At 40.1% G+C, this 21,618-nt stretch overlaps 1 pseudogene; it reads right to left on the reverse strand.

Moving 5' to 3' along the window:
• Positions 1-19,472: 19,472 nt before the first annotated feature.
• LOC122750156 lies at positions 19,473-20,449 on the reverse strand (annotated as a pseudogene).
• Positions 20,450-21,618: the final 1,169 nt, after the last annotated feature.

Genomic DNA, 21,618 nt, shown 5'->3' on the forward strand with positions numbered 1-21,618 from the left:
AGTGCTATGCGAAACTTAAAGTGTTATATAAGTGTTAGCTATGATGATGAAGCCCTTTTTCTCAGTAATTTCATCAAGTCCCATTGGTTCAATTATCATCCCTATACCAATTATTTATATATCTAAACATCCAGCTCTGGTCTTTCCTGGATTCCAGTCTCATATCACCAATTATTTCTTAAACATTTTCTACTAGATGACCCTTTGGCATTGATTTTAAACTTAATATTTCCTAAGCAATATAATCAACCTAATCCTAAGCAACCTTATCTTCTCAGCCCTCCTTCCCAAGCCTATCTCCATATCTTCCCTTTTTTTTCTGAGGTCACTTCTATCCTTTTAGTCACTCAGGCTTGAGAAGTCAGAGTGGTCTTTGACTCTTTTCTATCCCTCATGTCCCTCTCCCATAAAGAAAAAGGAAGGACTAGTGCCCTGTTCAGGGAGGAATAGTGGTCTGAGGACTTGCTGAGCCCTTTTCAGGACTGCTCATCCACCTTTGGTTTCCACATTTCACCCAGCTCTCTCCTGTAGCGCCAAGAAGCTGTACTATGCTTAGTGGCCACACCCTAATAAAGCCATCTTGGCAGATGAGCTAAACCAGGTTGAGGGTAACTGAGAGACCTCAGACTTATCAGTGAATTATGGGGATGTCTACCCCATGCATGTGAAGCTTTTCCCAATGGAATGGACAGATGAGAACAATTTATTCCAATGGCTATTAAGACAACTGAAGCAGGCACTATGGAGGGCTTAGAGCTTGGTCAGACATCAAAGATGCTAAGTTCATTCACAGTATTCTGTGCCATCACCAGCTGTCTTGGCTTTTGTCTTGCCACTGAACTTTGATGACTGGGAGAGAGAGAGAGAGAGATTGAAGCTGATGATTTTGTGCAACTCTACCTCACTTAAATCCAATTTATATGTAAGTCATCACCCAGTGATGTCATTGCACCTCTTCAAAACAAAGGATGAACAGTGTAACGATTGGAATGACGCCACCTGCTGGAGACTTACTGTAGAAGAGTTCCACCCATGAAGCGAAGGTCTTTGAGGGCCAAGACCAGGAGTCTTTTCTTTGGCATCACGAAGTGATGTTGGGTAGTGGGAGGAAGAAGGAAGAGACTAGCGCTCTGTCTCGGGCTCTTTCTTTTGGACTCTGGTGGAGAGCGGAGCTAGAAATGTGCTCTCCCTTTAATAGATAGGAATCTAGGCCTTTCTCTCTCTCTTTACCAAATTCTTATTCTCCTTAATAAATGCTTAAAAGTCTAACTCTTGCTAAAGCTTATAATTTATTGGTGACCACTCATTAGATATTTTAGACAGACTAGCTAGAATTTTAGCCCTTAACAACAGCAACCTCAAAAACACCTCTCACAAAAATGCCCTTCTTGCCTCTCCCAATGGTACCACCCTAGTTCACATCCATAGCACCTCTAGCCAGATTATTACCATAACATTGTATTCAGTCTTTATGCCTCAAGTCTGTCCTACACATACCTGACAAAATTGTATTTCTGAAGCACAGGTTTAACTGCATCAAAGCTCAAAAAGGTTCAGTGTTGCTTCTAGGATAAAATGCAAATTCTTCTGTTTATCATTCAAAACACTTCCCAATCTTGTCCTGGCCTATTTTTCCATATTGCTTTCTTCACATGCACTCTGTGTTCTGACCAGATCAGCCTACTTGCTGTTCCTCAAACCTCATACTTTATCTCTGGCTTCCATGCCTTTTCCTAAGCTGTTACTCGTCATAAAGGTGCTCTTTTCTCATATCCACATATTAGAATTCCTAGGTTGCTTTAAAGCTCAGCTTAATAGGCTACCTCTTACATGTCCCAGGTACTAGTTACTGTTATTCAGTCATGTCTGACTTCATGACCCCATAAGCCATATCATGCCAGGCTCTTCTATCCTCTACCATATCTCAAAGTCTCTCCAAGTTCATGTTTGTTGTTTCCGTGAATAGCCATCACATCTTCTATTCTACTCTTCTCCTTTTGTCTTCAGTCTTTCCCAACATCAGGGGCTTTTCCAGTGAGTCTTCTCTTCTCATTATGTGGCCAAAGTATTTAGGTTTTGGCTTTAGTATTTGACCCTACAGGGAATAGCCTGAATTAATTTCTTTGAGTATTGACTTATTTGGTCTCCTTGCTGTCCAAGATACTCTCAAAAGTCTTTTCCAGCACCACATTTTTCCCCCCTAAGGGCAATGAGGGTTAAATGACTTGCCCAGGGTCACACAGCTAGTAAGTGTCAAGTGTCTGAGGCTGGATTTGAACTCAGGTCCTCCTGAATCCAGGGCCAGTGCTTTATCTACTCTTCCACCTAGTTGCCCCCCAGCACCATAATTTGGAAGTGTTGATTCTGTGGTGCTCGGCTTTCGTTATAGTCCAACTCTCACAGCCTTACATCACTACTGGAAAAACCATAACTTTGATTATACAGACCTTTATTGGTAAAGTGATGTCTCTGCTTTTTAGTATGCTGTCCAAATTTGCCATAACTTTCTTTCCAAGAGGCATCTCTTAATTTCATAGTTGCAGTCGCTGTTTACAGTGATCTTTAAGCCCAAGAATATAAAATTTGACATTGTTTCCATTTCTCCCTCTATTTGCCAGGAAGTGATGGGACTAGTTGCCAAGATATTAGTTTTTTTTTTCTAATTTTAAGCTCTTCTCTTTCACCCTCATCAAGAAGCTTCTTAATTCCTCTTCACTCTCTGCCATCAGAGTAGTACTGTTTGTATATCTGAGATTGTTTCTATTTTTCCCAGAAAACTCAATTCAGGCTTTTGATTCATCTAGCCTGGCATTTTGTATGATGTACTCTGCATATAAATTAAATAAATAAAGTGCTAATATACAGCCTTGTTGTATTCCTTTTCCAATCTTAAACCAATCAGTTTTTTTTCCATGTTCAGTTCTAACTAAAGCTTCTTGCCCTATATACAGGTTCCTCAGGAGACAAGAAAGATGATGTCATGCTCCCATCTTTTTGAGGACTTGCCATATTTTGTTGTGATCCACACAGTCAAAGACTTGAGTGTAGTCAGAAGTAGATGTTTTTCTAGAACTCTCTTGCTTTCTCCAGAGTCCAGTGAATGTTAGCAATTTGGTCTCTAGTTCCTCTGCCTCTGAAAAAACAGCCTACTTGTCTGGATTTATGTATTGCTAAAGCCTAGCTTGCAGAATTTTAAGGGTAACTTTGCTGGCATGTGAAATGAGTGCAATTGTTCAGTAATTTGAGCATTTTTTCCCATTGCCCTTCTTTAGGATTGGAACCTAAAACTGATCTTTTCTAATCTAGTGGCCACTGTTGAGTTTTCCAAATTTGCTGTCATACTGAGTGCAGCACATTAACAACATTATATTTCAGGATGGTACTAGTGTACCCCTGAAATTATTTTGTATTAACTATGTATGTATTTTGTACTAAAATATGTACAAGTTGTTTCTTCCAATAGAATATAAGCTCATTGAAGGCAGGGACTACAAGGGAAAATGTAGGGAAAAGGCCAAGAGCAATTTGTCTACTGTCTTTAAAAGGCAACCACAGGGGAATAAATCCTCTTTCAAGAGTTAGTCCCCTTAAGAGTTGTAGACAACTAAATCATTTTAAGGGCAGCTCTAATCACTGGAAAAGCATCAGAATTGTCTTTTGTCCTCCTAATAAGTGACAATGAGTATGTCCACACTCTCTTTGGAAAGATGCTTTTCCTAACCTTGGACAAAAGCTCACTGCTTCGTAAACTCATCAAATTGATTAGGGAACAACCCCATCAACCTACTCCCCTTTCCACCTAAAGAGGAAAAACTATAAAAGCTACTGGAGCCTGAGAGACAGGGCTGATCTACAGTGCAGGATTTGGAAGTTGTCTGTATGTGGATGGTAGAGATATACCCTACAGTTATGGTATGAGGTTTGGGGAACATCCAGGTTTAGTGGATGGCTGGAGGAAGAAGGAGTCCCTGAAGGTGACTGAAAAGATAGGAGGAGAAAAGAGGATGAAGGGAGTTTTTGTGGAGGGGCTTCTCAGCTAGGTAAAGTAATACAGAGAGCTTTAGAAGGTTAAAGACTGAGATAAAAAACTTTTGCTTCATTATCTAGCTAATTTAGAGCAATGGAGGGAGACTTGGGAACCTGAATTATTGAGATTGGCAGCCCAAATTTGCTAGATAATTGCCCAACATTTCCCGATGTCCCCTTCATTTCTAGTTCATTTTATTTCTCCCCTTACCATGCCCTAAAGGACTTTGGTGGAGGTTTTGGTGGAGGGGAGGAAAGAAAGGAGTTGTAGTAACAAAGGTGAGAATTTCTTTCCAGCCTTGAATTCTTGTCAGATGAGTTTATCTTCCCCCACCCCACCCCCCTCCTGTTAATACAATTATAACCTCAAATGGGTGGAGGAAGTGCTGGATCACAGCAGTCAGTGAAAGAAAGAAGAGATCTGCTAAGTCATATCCCAGGTGTCTATCCCCTGAGGCTAGCACATAAAAAGAGGAGTAACTTACCCAGTCTCCGGAGAAGTGCCTAATCTGTTTGCTCACCAAGGCTTATTAGAAGAATTCACTAGAAAGCACCAAAGCCTAGGGGAAAGCTGCCTAGGGCTGGGAGCCAGGATTCCTGGGTTCCATGCTGAGCTTTTATCATTGACCATCTGGGATGTAGGGGTAAGTTGTTCCTCTCCTCATTCCTTGTTTCCCTAGTGAAATAGGAGAGAGAGACACAGACAGAGACAGAGATGGAAGGAGACAGACAGAGCAATCGATCCTCAAATCTTCCCAGGCTGATGTCGATTCATAGACACAGGAGAGACTGGTTAGAAATAAGATGGCAGCAATTCAAATAGATCTGAATGTTTTTGTTTGTTTGTTTGTTTTTAAATATCAGCCAACTTGCTTTTAGGCCCCCTCCACACTGACAGAGGCTTTATAATATTGCTTTTGGTTAGAGAATGCCAACAACAAAACCTTCTATTTCTCCTTCATTTTCTCTTCTTTTTCCTTCTCTTTTTCTTCCTCTTTCTCTTCCATCCATGCTGAATCATGGAATTGAAGGTTTGGAAGGAAATTCAGTGACCCTATGTCAAAAAACTACAACTTCCTATAGCAAACTTGGGTGTGGTCAGTCATCCCACATTAGCTAGTGAGGAGCAACTTAGCTCTAATTGATTGTTGGGAAGAACTTCCCAACACCAACTCTAAACCAGTCATCTTGAAGCTTTTGTCCAGTGTGACTTTTTTGCTTTCTGGGATCAAACTGAACAAATCTAGTGTGATAATCATTCATATACTTGAAGATAGCCTATCAGATCCTCCCTTGACTCTTCTCTTTCTTAGGCTAAACATTGCCATTTCCTCCAACCAATCCTCATTTGGTATGAACACGAGGCCTTGGACACTCAAGAGAACTTTTGCGTTTGTCTTTCATGTTCTTTTCATTAAAATAATTTTCAGACTCCCCCCCACCAAATAAAAAAGGGTGACATTCCCTTTGAGTCTTTCTCCTGACTAGCCTCTGAACTTGGTCTACTCATTGAAACAAAGGATAGGAATAATACTACATTCAGTTGAACTTACAGATATGTTTTCAATTAGGTTTCAGCTCTGACTGGGAACTGAAGTAACCTTAGTGTAGTGACAAAGGGGCAAATTGATTTCTTCCAAAGGATCCAAAAATACAGTTAAATTATAATTAGCAAATGTAAAACGACTTCAAAGGAAGTCCTATGAGCATATGTTATACTTCAGTTGGAGATGGGGGAGGAGCCAAGGTGACTGAGATCTCCACCTTTTGCAATTAATAAGAAATTTATCTCACATTCCTTTTGTTGCTATATTCCAACAACATCTCACTTATTTGACTATTTCACTTTTCTAGAACATAGCCCACAACCAAGAAATATAGGAACAAAGGCCTTTGGGGATTAAAAAATGATGCCATACAATCCTTGTACTAATACTGATGCACCTGACTCATCCTGGAACTCCTCAGTCCTTCTTCTCCCAACCCCCACATCAGGGCCTACTTTCTCTCTGTGTCTGTCTCTTTGTCTCTCTCTGTCTCTCTCTTTATCTTTCTCTTTTCTCTTTCTCTTTGTGTCTGTCTCTCCCCCTCTTCCTGTGTCTCTGTCTCTGTCTTTGTCTTTCACCCACAATTCTGTCTCATTTAGCTATTTGGCTTTTTTTTGTTTTTTTAGTGAGGCAATTGGGGTTAAGTGACTTGCCCAGGGTCACACAGCTAGTAAGTGTTAAGTGTCAGAGGCTGGATTTAAACTCAGGTCCTCCTGACTCCAGGGCCGGTGCTCTATCCACTGTGCCACCTAGCTGCCCTAGCTATTTGGCTTTTGAGACTCTGGGAGATTAGAAGCAGCAAATTGAAAAGTTCCGGGGGGGGTAGTCAGTAAGCCAATAAATAGTTATTAACTGCTTATTACTGTTTTTTTTAATTTGGATTTCTATTATGATTGCTGCTAATAGCTTTTAATTCTTTTGAGAGATATAAATATTTTTGGCTGCTTATCTATTGGGGATGACTTTTGATATTATATATTTCCTTTCTGTTGATTTTGAATATTTGTGGTATATACTTATATGTGTACATGTTGTCTTCCCTTTCCTTGAGGGCAGGAATTGTTTCATCTTTAGTTTGTTCTTGTATTTCAAACTTTAAGCACAGTGTTCTGGGCATGTAGTAGGTACTTAATAAATATTTGTTGATTAAGTGATTGAATGAAGTTCATTCTCTTTGGCTTGACACTCAATGCCCTCTACAACCAGGCTTTACTCTGTTATTCTAGATTCATCTCATACTATTGCCTTCCCTACATATGCTTTTTGTTCCAGCCAAACATAACTATTTAATGCCTTTTTTTTTTTTGCAAGGCAATGAGGGTTAAGTGACTTGCCCAGGGTCACACAGCTAGTAAGTGTCAAGTGTCTGAGGCTGGATTTGAACTCAGGTCCCCCTGAATCCAGGGCTGCTGCTTTATCCACTGTGCCACCTAGCAGCCCCTATTTAATGTCTTCTAAAGTCATATTCTTTTCTTGCTTCTCTACCTCTGCTCATGCCATTTTCTCTGCCTGATATTCCTGTCCCATTCTTCAATTCCTATTGCAAACCTACCCCTCCTTCAATGGTAGTTTAGCTAGTATGGAGTCTTCTCTGATGTCTTTTGTCTATGTCCATAGAAGTTTCTTTGCTCCCCTTTTATCCATTTTTCATGTTTTCTGTTGCATCCAGTCATCACTCCTTGTGCTATATCCTGATTACTAAATTGTAAGCTCATTAAGAGTAGGGATTGTGTTCTAGTTGATATCAAATCCTACTTACTGACTAGCCCAGTGCCTTGCAAAGAAAGTAGTCAATGGATGAATGAATTAAATGAATGAAGGAACATTTGGACTTAAAGTTCTGACCATTGCATAAAATATATACATGAATGTTCCCCCTTGCTTTCTTTTAGTTGAAGATGCTTTCTAGGTCTCCTAACTCAGGCATTTAGCTGTAATTAATGGAAATCCTCAGTGGCCAATCAAACAGGTTGGCTTATGGGAAGATGTCACCTGATTTTATGTGTTATATAGAATTTTCTACTAATTATAAGGGACTTTTGAAACTTGAACTGCTTTATTTCAATCTGGTACTGATTTTCCACAAATGTTACCTTGATGTTCAGGAACTAGATTACACTTTGGTATCTATTTCAACTGTTATTCTTAAAAACATGACCCCATATAGCCTATGATTGTATGATGACAAACACCTGGATGTAAGAAAAAAGTGTAGTCAATTATCCTGATCTTTGTAAACTTCCAGACATCTGACAGGGGACAAGTAGACTGTCTAGCCTAGCTGGATGTTTGGATGAATGTTTGAGTTTTCCTTTATAGCTTTTCATGTTGTGCAAAAGTAAGGAGTCATGAGGTAAAAAGAGCCTGTTGACATTTTTAAAAAATGATAGAACTAGTTACTTAAAGTCATATAAACAAAAAAACCCAACCTCTCCGCCCCCAATGACATCAGTTACTTTCATGAGGACATTCTTCTATTTTTGTAGAATTTAGTCAAATATATTTATTCATAGACCAATCAAATCTAATCCTTTGCATATTTTTTGTTGTTCAGTTGTGTCCAATTCTTCATGACCTCATTTGGGGTTTTCTTGGCAAAGATACTGGACTGGTTTGCCATTTTCCTCTCTCCATTTCTTTTATAGATGAGGAAACTGAAGTAAACAGGGTTAGGTGACTTGCCCAGGGTCACATAGCTAGTAAAAGTCTGAGGCTGGATTTGAATTCAGGAATATGATTCTTCTTGACTCCAGGATCAGCACTTTATCCACTATATCACCTAGCTGACCCTAAGTATTTATTAATTACCTACTTTATTCAAGCAGGAGCAGATAGGTGGTACAGTGAATAGAGTGCCACACTTGGAGTCAGGAATTCCCTCTCCATCTCCTCCTCCTCCTCCTCCTCCTCTTTTTTCTCTCTTGACATCTAGTCTGGTAGATACTTATTTGACATCTTGAACTGGATTTCCCATGGATATCTTAAACCCAACATGTCCAAAACTTAGCTTATTCTCTGTCTTCCTCACTCCACATTCCCCTTCCAAACTTCCCTATGTACCATCATCCTCCTGTCACCCAGGCTCACATCTGTGCCCCTCAACCCTATCCAATCTGTTGCCAACACCTGTCAATTTTACCTTCAAAACCTCTCTTATATACACCCTCTTGCCTCTTCTGATACTGTGACCACTGTAGTATAGTCTCATATTACCTCATGCCTGGAGTAGTTTTAAAAATTTTATTATTTTCCAGTTATATATAGAGATTGTTTTCAACATTTGTTTTCATAAGATTTTTAGTTCTAAATTTTTCTCCCTCCTTCCCTTCTTTCCCCCCTCCCCAAGACAGAAAACAATCTGATATTGGTTATATATGTACAATCACATTAAACATATTTCTGCATTAGTCATGTTGTGAAAAAAGAATTAGAACAAAAGGGAAAAACCTCAAAAAGAAAAAAAACTAAAACTAAAGTAGAAACAATATAGTTCAATCTGCATTCAGAATCCACAGTTCTTTTTTCTGGATGTGGAGAACATTTTTCATCATGAGTCCTTTGGAATTGTCTTGGATCATTGCACTGCTGAGAAGAGCTAAGTCTATCATGGTTGATCATCACACAATGTTGTTGTTACTGTATACAATATTCTCCTGGTTCTGCTCACTTAACTCAATATCAGTCCACTTAAGTATTTTTTTTTTTTGCAGGGCAATGAGGGTTAAGTGACTTGCCCAGGGTCACACAACTACTAAGTGTCAAGTGGCTGAAGCTGGGTTTGAACTCAGGTCCTCCTGAATCCAGAGCAGGTGCTTTATCCACTGGGCCACCTAGCTGATCCCCAGTCCACTTAAGTCTTTCCAAGTTTTTCTGAGATCTGCCTGCTCATCATTTCTTATAGCACAATAGTATTCCATTACATTTATATACCATAACTTGTTCGGCCATTCCTCAAATGATGGGCATTCCCTCAATTTCCAATTCTTTGCCACCACAAAGAGAGCTGCTATAAATATTTTTTTGTACATGTAGGTCCTTTTCCCTTTTTAATGATCTCTTTGGGATTCCATGTTCCATAAGAAGCCTTTCCCCATTACCCTTAATTCTAGTGCCTTCCATATGTTGATTTTTTCCAATTTATCCTGTCTATAGCTTGTTTGCCCATAGTTCTTTGCATGTTGTCTCCTTGTTTAGACTGTGAGCTCCTTGAGAGCAGGGACTATCTTTGGCCTTTCTCTCTATTCCTAATACTTAGCACACTTAGTACAAATGCCTGGTACACAGTAGGTACTTAATAAATGTTTATTGACTTGGCTGGGTGAGAAGCAATGAAACTGGAAAGAAAATAGTAAGTGGCGCTGGTCCTCTTACTTATTCCTTGGCCCAGAGAGAGCTATGTTTCTGCTGAAGTTGGGAAGGGAAGGGCACTGCTGCTCTGTACATTCTGACCTCATTCAGGAGTCTGTTTCTAACTTAACCACAGACTGGGGGAGCCCCATGGGTTTGGTTTCAAAGGAGTCATGCTTGTATAGGAGTTGTGGGGAAATCCCACTTGGAGGTGGTGCTCTTAGGCTTCTATGTACCCTTTATTTTAAAGACCTAGGGGACATCCCAGAGTGAGAGTTCTCAGGGCTCATCATGATAATTATTTGTTCAGTCATTTCCGACTCTTCATAACCTACTTTGGGGTTTTCTTGGCAAAGATACTGGAGTTGTTTGCCATGTCCTTCTCCAGCTCATTTTACAGATGAGGAAAATGAGGCCAACAGGGTTATATGACTTGCTCAAGGTCACACAACTAGTAAGTACCTGAAGCTGTATTTGAACTCAGGTCTTGCTGACTCCAGACCCAGCACTACCTAGCTGCCTGTAAAGAAAATGGTAGTGAGCATTGATATAGTACTTTAAGATTTGCAAAGTGCTTTATATTTATTATCTCATGTGATCCACACAACAACCTGAGAAGCAAGTGCTATTATTATTCCCATTTTCCAGTTAAGGGAACTGCAGAAGACAGAGGTTAAGTGACTTGTCAAGGGTCATATAACCTGACAGTGTCTGAAGCTTGAAAGGTCATCCTGTCTCAGGCATCTAGGTGGCACAGTGGTTAGACTGCTGGGCCTGGAGTCAGGAAGACTCATCTTCCTGAATTCAAATATGACCTCAGATATTTACTATCTGTGTAATACTGTGCTTCTGTCTGCCTCAGTTTCTTCATTTGTAAAGTGAACTGCAGAAGGAAATGAAAAACCCACTCCAGTATCTTTGTCAAGAAAACCCCAAATAGGGTCATGAAGAGTTGAACACAACTGAAAATGACTGAATAATCCATACATAAGGATCCCTGTGGGTTGAATATTGACAGCTATAAAATGTAGCATTAGCTATGCTTAATTGTGTTTTAATTTATTTTGTTAATCTGGTTTGGGCAACACTGGGCTTCATGTTGGCCTTGTGTTTGGTACCTCTGATCTAGTCCATCCCCTACATGTTCCGAATGAGGAAACAGATCCTCAGAAGCCTCTGATGATGAGGACTATCTACACAAATTTATAGAATATCTACTTATGGTGAGGCACAATGAGTCACTGAATTTAGATTCAGAAAACCTGAGTTCAAATCTTGATTCTGCTACTAATTAACTGTGTACCTTTGGGCCAATCCCCACTTGGTCCTCAGCTTCCCTTATGTGAGATAAGGAAGTCCCTTCTTCCCCTGATCCTACTGTGGGTAGGGTAGCATGCTCAGAATTCATCCCACTTTATTTGCCAACCTTCCAGAGAGAAAACATCTAGCGATCCTCCAAAACCTAGACTCGGTTGAGTCCCCTCTGCAAATTTCTGTCACCAAGCAGCAATTATTAATTTTCACCAAAAAAAAGCTACAGTTTAGCACCTGTTGAACCACATTACGGGAAATCATCTGTGTTGCAAAGAGAAAATATGTTAGGGAGGCTGGACTCAAATGCATCCAGGTTTTGCTATCTTTCTCCTTCTGTTTTCCCAGACAAATAATCTGTTGCGACTTTGCTGCTTCTCTTCCATAGTTTGGATTCGTTCCCACGCACCATTTTGTTCTAGAAGATGCCTAAACTGATTCCTCTGCGTTAGCCAAAACAAGCCCAGAGCTTGGCTCGAGGTCTGGCCGCAGCAGCTGCTGTCATTGAAGTTCTCTCCACCTAAGAGAGTAGGGCAGCTTTCCCTTTGACAGATGAACACATTTTCATCACAAGCGGGATAGGAAGCGTTGCATACTGGGCAAGAGAAAGAAATATTGGGGAAGTCGCTTTGTTCTGTACTTCGTCGTTTCATCTCTTGTTAACTGGAAATGTCGGCGGTTGAGGGGGCTGTCGGTGTGGGAGGCGACTGACGGAGCTCCAGGCTTTCCCCCTCAATCAGGAACTGTGAGCAGAAGGCTTTGTGGTTTCTTGACCTCAGATTGCTTTAGCTGGAAGAATCCTTTATAGATTTGCTCTTAGAGGCAGTTTGCTTTCACCAAGGCAGCAAAGGATTTGAGAGGGTGGGGTGAGATATCCTGGGAAGCCCACAGGAAGAGAAAAAAGAAAGGAAAGGCCTGTTTGGGTCTTCATTATAGCCATCACCCCCAGGAAGTTGCCCTGTAGGCTGGGTATTCTGAGGCCATGAAAATAGCCCTTCCCAGTTTCCATGGTGATCTGGAGGTCTGCAACTGATCCAACCATATGGGAAGCCAGAGTTGCCTTTCTCACTAGCCAAAAAGTTAGCACAGGGTGGGTATGGGTCCTCCAGATAATGCAAGAAGTCTTCAGTTGAAAACCTGTGTTCCCCTTTCTTTCCAGGGTACTTTCTGACAGAGCTGACATTTGTCCCAGAGTCCTTTGACACTGCCCCTTCCCAAATAGCAGATTGACCACTCCCACATATGTCAGTCTCATGTGAACTTTTTCCCTGATGGATTACCAATCCAATTATTGGACTGCAAGTAGCCAAGCAGATGTTGCCACATCATGGTATTCTTTAGGCACTTATTTAGTTAGCCAATATTCATATATAGGGTCCCAAACTCATTTGGGTGGAAAGATAAAGAAGGAAGGAAGAACTTACAATATGAAGTTCCTCAAAAGGAAAAATAGGGATACTGAGATTTCTGATATAAGGGGACAAGGTAAGATTCAATTAATTGAAATTAGAATAGAAGTCAGAGGGAAAGAAGCAGGGCTTAGCCACAGGGAAACAAGGCAGTGACCCAATTACTGGAACTGGGCTATAAGGACCTACACATAGCAAAATTGACTTAATGCTAACTAGAGTCTGGCCTAGTACTATTTATATTTCTGCTGTCTTATTGGGACAAGACTGATTTCAAAGTCTGAGGCAGGGCTGACCCTATCCATGGGGATGAATCGTCCCAGCTGTTGACATCAGAGGGTGTTGGGGGCCAGGATCCAAACTAATCATCATATTTTTCTTACGCCAAATTTTTTTCTCAATAAATTCATCTACTTTCCAATCTTCAAGGCCCATATGCCTGTAGATCCAATCCAATACTTCTTAAGTTCTTCCTGTATATGGATAACTTCCATCTTTATATTTCTAGTCATGAACTCTTTCCTGAGCTCAAGCCCATTCATTATCTCCCATTGCATTTCCACTTTCATGTCCTTCACCTCAAATTCAACATTTCTAAAACAAATTCTGCTCTTTCCTCACCCCATCCCCAGACTGGCCCTCTTTCTCAATTGCTCTGTTTCTATCAGTGTTACCATGATTTCTACCAATCACCCAGAGCTCTAAACCTCACATTCATCTTTGATTCCTCCTTTGCCCCTGCTCTTAGGTAGTCACCAAGTCCTGTCAATTCTTCTTTCCTGGTGTCTTTCATCTCTATAACTTCCTTTCTGTTCTCTACTTCCAGCACCCTCATTCAGCCCCCCCCTTTTTCTTTATAACTAGATTATCATGATAGTCCTGTAATCTTTTACCTTCCTTCCCAACATTGGCCATCTCCAATTCAGCCTATACACCACTGCCAACTTAATCCTTTTAAAATCCAACTTTCATCATGTCTCTCACCTTCTCAAGAATCTCAGTTGGCTCCCTCTGGCTATTGACATCAACTCCAGATTCCTCTGTTTGCCACTCAAGGCCATTGATTTAGTAATCCTCAGCCTAACCAATATTTCCAAGAACTTTTGAGCACAGCCTTCATCTCAGCACAACCTGATTCACTCACTGTCCCCAAAAGATCCCACATTCATTCCAATTTCTATCCTATAGTTTCTGTGTTATAAACAATCACCCTCCTGATTATCCATCCAAGTTCAGTTGAAATCCCAACTTCCCCAGGAAATTTACCCTGGGTACTCTAAACTACAAGGATCTCTCTCCTTTCTGAGCTCCTTCTGCATTTATTGTTTGTGCCTTAATTGAACACTGCATTGTGACATCGCTGTTTCATATTGTCACTTCCTAGACTGTTTTTTAACTTTTTAAAACTCTGTTAATCCTCATTTCCCTAATCTGATTGTAAATGTCTTGAGGGCAAGAATAGTGATTTAGTCATTTTTGTTTCCTGCCAGTGCTAAGTACCTACCTAACATACTTGAAATGATAAAGTGTACTCTTCCTGAAGGTGAAAAGGATTCACCTTCCTCTATTCTCTATGGGGCTTACATGTGACTTAAAAATCATTTCCCAGTAAGAGACAGGAAGACTCATCTTGCTAAATTTAAATCTGGCCACAGACACTAGCTGTGTGATCCTGGGCAAGTCACTTCACCCTGTTTGCCTCAGTTTCCTCATCTGTAAAATGAGCTGGAGAAGGAAATGGCAAACCACTCCAGTATCTTGGCCAAGAAAACACCAAAATGGTGTCACAAAGAGGCAGACACAATTGAAACAACTGAACAACAAGGAGACTGCAAGGCTTTATTGTGGCAGTATTCATTTGTCACTTTACAAAGAAAGCTCTTTGTTTGTACCAGCTTCATGAGGTTAATAGTAAAGTGCTGTCATTCATCTCCATTTTAGAGTTTAAGAAGGCTCAGAGGCTCTGAGGCTCAGAGACTTGCAGAGTCATTGAGCTAATATGTACTGGAGACTGGACTCAAACTCAGATCTTTGATTCTGCATCAAATACCTTGCATCGTGCCTGTTAGAGATTTAAAGTAGCACAGAAAGATCCTGGGTGATGAAGGAGGAGGAAGGTGGAAAGGAGGAGTCTGTGGCAGCTTTCTGGCAGTGTGATACAATGGAGAGAGCACTGACTTTGCAGTCTGAGGCCACGGGTTCAAATCTTGCCTCTTACCAACTTCATGACATTGGGTAGGCCACTTAACCTCCCTTGGTCCTCATCTGTACCAAGAGAGAGTTAGACTAGATGGCCTCTGAGGTCTCTTTCAACTCTCAATCTCTGATCCATTTGTACAGAGTTGTACTCTTTGGCACATGCCATCCTAACTCCCTTTCCTATACTTGTATATGATACTTTTACCATGTTACATATATGAGACAAATGTGGGAGGCCTTCTACTTTCTTCCCTTTATATTTCCTCAGAGTACTTGACCTCTCTCCACATCTCTCAAAAGGCATCTCTTTGGTCTGTTGGTCAGGAAACATATCCAGTGATATATTTCTCTAGTATCTCCATTCTGTACAACTCCCATTTCTTTCCTAATAATAAATAACAAATATTTTAAAAATGTTTATTGATTGATTGATTTCCTATTTTATCACCCATATTCCTTCCCCCTTATAAAGCAAGTGTGGAGATTTGTTATTCAGTCATTTTCAGTCATGCCTGACTCTTCATGACCGTATTTGGGGTTTTCTTGGCAGAGATACTGGAATGGTTTGCCATTTCCTTCTCCAGCTCATTTTACAGATGAGGAAACTGAGGCAAAATTGGTTAAGGGACTTGCCCACAGTCACACAGCTACTAAGTGTCTGAGGCCAGATTTGAATTCACAAAGATTAGTCTTCTTGACTCCTGGCCTGGCCCTCTATCTACCTTGTCACCTAGCTACCACAAGTTTGGAGACAGAGAGAACTAAAGCCTTAAAACATTATCTTCTAATATTGATGATTTTAAAATATTAGTTTTGAAACCTTCTGTATCATACCATGCTTCTACCAATCACTTAAAAGGAGTTAGGACCAGGTAAATTTCAGAATACTGAGTACAACTGGCTCACTTAAGATCCTGTTTCAATACATAATGTCTGACCTTCAAAGTTAAGATAAGAGAGAACTCCTCTGTGGATATGACTCCACTACCATCATCTCTATAGGTCAGTTGCCCATTGGCTTAACCTCCTCACTCTCTATTGTCTCTAATGAGCAGAGAGAAAAGGAGAACTTCTCTTCCTCTACCTCCTATCCCCAAATAGAGAAATTTGATATTGCACTTGGGGTTGGGGGGAAACTAATTGATTTGACAGCTAATCAAAAGCTCCTAAGGGAAAAATCAATATAGAGTAAAATAATCTAGTCTACAATTCCGTATCCTATTCCCTTTAGCATGTTGATTGTATAGCATCAATGTCATCTCTTTTCGATGGGAATGTTACCAGCTATAGTGCTGCTGTTGATGTTTCAAAAAGATTCTAATCTCATTTCAGTAATAGCTTCTGTCACTCTTAGCGACACATATGCCATAACATTCTTGGCTAAATTGACAGAAATATTAACGCACAGTTTTTACATTATTCGGACCACCATGTGCCTCATTCTTAGTATTTTGCTTGTTCTGTCTTCTAGACCAGAGAAGGAACTGGTGGGATCAGGGCATTGGCCACTGGGCTGAATGCCAGCTGTGAGCCAAAGGTCCCTCGTGGATAAATTTCTCCATCACATTGATTTTTCATTTTTCGTTTCATCCTTAGCTGCCTTCTGGGACTCAGGTGTGACATTGTAGAACAGAATGAACTTGCATTTTGTCTTTCTATCAACTTTTTAATGTCCTTGATCTCCCCTGATTTGAAGGGTTTGTTCCCTTCAACTTAGCGGGATTACATGAACCAGTAACTAACCGACTGGTTGCTTTCATTAAACACTCAGTATGTGTAGAATATGCTACTTACTGGGAGATCTACTTTACTGTGGATGATACTGTGTTAGTCTTTAAGAAACTTAGGATGAGATAACATACATTAAGTGCTTTGCAAACCTTAAAATACCTATTATTACAGTTTATGTAGTAGTTGACAATAGTACCATTGCTCCCTGTAATTGCATGCACCTGCACTTATGTATTCTTCATAAACTGCAACAATGAAGCTCAGAATTACATAATTTAAGCTTAGATAAGCATGTTCCACAAAGGTGGGGGGTAGGGGTGGTACGCTATTGACAAAGGGGGAATTATATCCTAAAAAGAGTACAAATGAACATACTGAACTAAAATGGGCAAATATATTGCAAGTAATGAAGAATGACAAAAACTCTTCTTAATTATTGAAATAATTATAAATAGAAATAAATTAGAACTTATCTCTATTATGAAATTATTATATCAGTAGCAAATTCTCCATCTACACGTATCATCAAATATTGATAACAACATGTGTCTTATATATTCTGATATATTCACATCATATATATATATACATATATATATGTGCGTGTGTGTGTGTGTGTGTGTGTGTATGTATGTGTGGTTTTCATCCTTCATACTCAAAGAAGACCAATGACATCAATGATGTTGGGGTCAGGGTACAGTGTGTCCGACTCTGTCTGATCAAACCAATACAAGCTTGGAAACTTCTACCACAGGTCGGGCACAAATGGTCCATTTGAACTTTTGGGATGGAGATGTCTCAAGATTTGCTCATCCCACTTTTCCTTTCTGCTACTGCAATTCTGCTTTGCTCATAGAGCACAGAACCTTCTTTGATGTGGGTATGCCATGCTGGGTAGTCCTGAGTCAGCATCTCCCATGTTTTACAATCAATGCTAAAGTTCTTCAGAAAGACCTTGAGAGTGTCATTGTACACCTTTCCCTGACCTCTGTGTGAGTGCTTGCTTTGTATGAATTCTCTATAAAATAGTCTTTTAGGTAAATGTACATTTGGCATTCAGGCTATATAGCCAGCCTCCCAGAGTTATACTCTGAAGTATAGTTTGAATGCTTGGTATCTCAGGCATTCAGCTTGAGAGAGGACCGCAATGTCCAGTACTTTATCTTGCCAGGTAATCTTCAAATCTTCCTAAGACAATTCGAATAGAAGTTGTTAAATTTTCTGGCATGGCACTGGTAGACAGTCCAGGTTTCATAGTCATTCAACAATGAGATCAATACAATGGCTCCGTGGACCTTCAATTTGGTAGACAGCCTAATACTTCTCTTCTACTTTTGGAGTCTCCCAAACGCTAAGCTAGCTCTGAAAATTAGTGAGTCAACCTCATCAACTATGTGAACATCCCTGGAAAGTATACTGCCAAGGTAAGTGAACTTATCCACAGCATTCAGAATTTCTCTATTAGCTGTAACCAGTGGTTCCATGTTATGAATGTTGTGCTACTGGCGGGTAAAAACAAAAACAAAAACAAAAATAAAGCCATTTTCTTGGTGTTGATTGTCAGGCCCAAATTAACACAAGCTCTAGAGAATCAATCCATATTCTGATACATCTAAGCTTCAGAGGCTGCACTGAGTGCACGGTCATCTGTGAACAAAAGTTCCTTTACCAACTCTCCCTTGACTTTAGTCTTAGCTTGTGGCCTTTTCAAATTAAACAGTTTGTCATCAGTGTGGTAGCTGACCTTGATGCCATTTTCATGCTTCTTGAAGGCATCTGACAAGATTGAAGAAAATATCATGCTGAAAAGCATGGAAGCAAGCTGACAGCCCTGCTTCACTCCATTGCTGACTGGGAAAGCATGAGTTCATCCTTTATTCAGAACTTTTGCAAGCATGCCATCATGAAACTGGCCTATAATGCCGATGAAGTTCTTTGAGCAGCCAGATTTCTCCATGACTGACAGTATCAAAGCCTTGGTTAGAACCAGGAGAACGTTGTGTACAGTAATAGTAATGTTGTACAATGATGAACAGTGAATGATTTAGCTATTCTCACATGATCTAAGACAATTCTGAAGGACTTATGATAAAAAAATGCTACCTACCTGCAGATAAAGAACTGATGGAGTCTGAATGCAGATTGAAGCATACTTTTTTCAGACTTTATTTTTCTTGTTTTCTTTTTTTTGTCTGTGTTCTTTCTATTTTAAAAATATTCACCTTATTTGATGTTTATCCAGTATTTGGGTTAGTATGACATTTGAGGAACTTTGTTGCATCGTTGTACATAAATTTTTTGTATAATATGGAAATTTACAACTATATATAATAATAAAAATATGTATACATATATACACACACACATATATATGGTATATATATATACATGTATACTACACACACACACACACACACACACACACATATCTATAGATAAAATCAGGTCCTCTGGAAAGGTTATAGATCCATGGGGCCATGCTGGAGAGCCCCAATGAAGGGGAGCACAAAGGTAATCAATGCATCAACAAAGTATTGCTACTGTATGGTGTTTTGTGTCCAGAAATATTGTCTTCTGGACTCACGGGAACCTATAGCACCTAAAAGTAGGCAGTTACATACCTGGGGGTGCTGGCTTTGTTAACAGCAACTACTTCAAGACTGTACAAGTCATATCCAGCATCCCTAGGCAAACAACAGGGTTTAACAAATAGTAGTCACACAACTATTTCCCCATTTCTAAGTTTAGGAAGAGACTTAGAGTGTGTTAATAGGTTTTATATTTCTGGTGTTCAATCACTAATCAGAGGAAAGATTTGCCCTACTTGAAAAGCACATCATACCTAATCCCTTAACCACTGTCATGTTCTCTAGACAGTAAAGTGGCAGCACATTAAAAGGTTTTAATATTGCAGCTCCTTCTGTATTCCCCAAAGAGTATCTGCACTCTTTTTTAAACTGGCCTCATCCTCCAGATTCAGAGTAACCTTCACCACATCTGAAATGTCATTCTGCCCCAAGACACATGGGCCACCACATCTTCATTAATGCCATATAGGCCCTTAATCATGGTGGGAATTGGATGCACTCTCCTAAGATTCTTCATAATTCATTCTGCTAGATCTGCCACAGACTAGCCAATGGCCCAGGTAGTGTAGCCCTTCAGCTTGCTCACCTCATAAGCACTTTCAACCACCTATTTATGAATTTCTTTCCAATTCTCTGAATCAATATCAGTTCCCAAAGCAGGATAAAGATTCTTCAGAGACACTCTGGCAACATTCACACCACTCCATATAGGAAAACTTGAGTCTCCATGTTCCCCAAGGACCCATCCATGACAACTTGAAGAATGGACACCAAGTCTCTCTTCCATTAGGTAACAGAAATGGGAGAAATCCAGATTGCGATCATTTCCAATAACATGGTTTATAGGGAAGCCACTTAGCTTCCAGGCCACATATGTCAAAATATCCACTGGATTGGAAACAATAAGCAGTTTGCAATTAGGGCTGCATTTAACAATATTGGGAATGATGAATTGAAACCTTACACAGGACCAAAGTAAGATGACTTTCCCCTTCCTGTTGATGCGCCCCAGCAGTAATGACAACCAGCTTTGAGTTTGCAGTCACACTGTAGTCTTTGCCAAAAACAATCTTTGGTGTTTTGAGGAAAAGGCTGCCATGTTGGAGATCCATCATCTTCCTTTAATTTATCTTCTTTGGCATTAAGTAGGCAAGTTCAATAGCAAATACTTAATTAAGATACTAATGGCACATGCCATGCTAACTACACCAACCCCAGTGACCTTGTTTTGGAGAACCTGGTCTTCCTTTAGGACATTCACAATTAGTTGATCCTGGATAGTTGTTGCCATTTTGGAGGAAATCTAGGTTGCTGGTCAGGCTGAGAGGAGTTCTGAGTTAGATGTGAGACTGCTGCTCTCAGACTTGCACCTTGTGTTCTCTTTTATAACATGGCTAATATGGAACTATGTTTTACCACAATGAACATGTATAACCTATATCAAATTATTTAACTTTTCAATGAGGTAAGGGAGGAGGAAGGAAGGGAGAAGATTTTTTTAAAAAATGAATGTTAAAAATTGTTTTTACAGGTAATTGAGGAAAAATGTAATATTAAATAAACATTTTAAAAACAAAACAAAGGCCTTGGTCAGATTAATGAATGTTGTGTACAGACCTCTGTTCTGCTCCTGGTATTTTTCCTGGAGTTGTAAGGCAGCAAACAGCATATTGACCATTCCTTAGCCATTTCTGAAGCCACACTGGCTCTCAGGTAGATGAGCATTTTCCAGGTGAAGATTAACCTACTGAGGAAGACTTGGCAAGAATGTTGCCAGCAAAATTAAGACTAAGAGAGAAGTTCCCACCCCACCCCAATCCCGGTGATTATCACAGAACAACCTGTTTCCCTTTCCTTTATAGAGATGGACGATGTAGGCATTCTTTGGATCTCCTGGGGGATAACCTCCTCTTGTCACATAACTCAGAAGATTTCAGACAGCTTCTTTCTGTATGAGCAGTGGATCGCCTGCCTTGTAGATCTTTTTGCTTGAGTAGACTTGGTGCCAGATGCTTTGCCACACAAGAGGATCTTAATGGTCTTCAATACTACTTCTTTTTCTTTCTTTCTTTTTTTTTTTGCGGGGCAATGGGGGTTAAGTGACTTGCCCAGGGTCACACAGCTAGTAAGTGTCAAGTGTCTGAGGCCAGATTTGGACCCTGAATCCAGGGCCGGTGCTTTATCCACTGTGCCACCTAGCCGCCCCCTTCAATACTTCTTAATCAGTTGGAAGTTCAGCTAGAGAGGGATTGACTTCAACCTGAGATATATGGTCAATGGCTTCAGCATTGGTTGATGATGGTATGTGGAGAATGCTGTGGAAGTATTCAGCCCATCTCTCCAGGATCATGCCCTTATCACATATCAGTATGGCTCCATAAAGGATGAGAACTTGGGATGCACCACAGGTCTTTGGCCCATAAATAGTCTTCAAGGCATCATAGAAGCACTTTGGATTGT

Source organism: Dromiciops gliroides, chromosome 3 (genome assembly GCF_019393635.1).
Source record: "Dromiciops gliroides isolate mDroGli1 chromosome 3, mDroGli1.pri, whole genome shotgun sequence".
Lineage (NCBI taxonomy): Eukaryota > Metazoa > Chordata > Mammalia > Microbiotheria > Microbiotheriidae > Dromiciops > Dromiciops gliroides.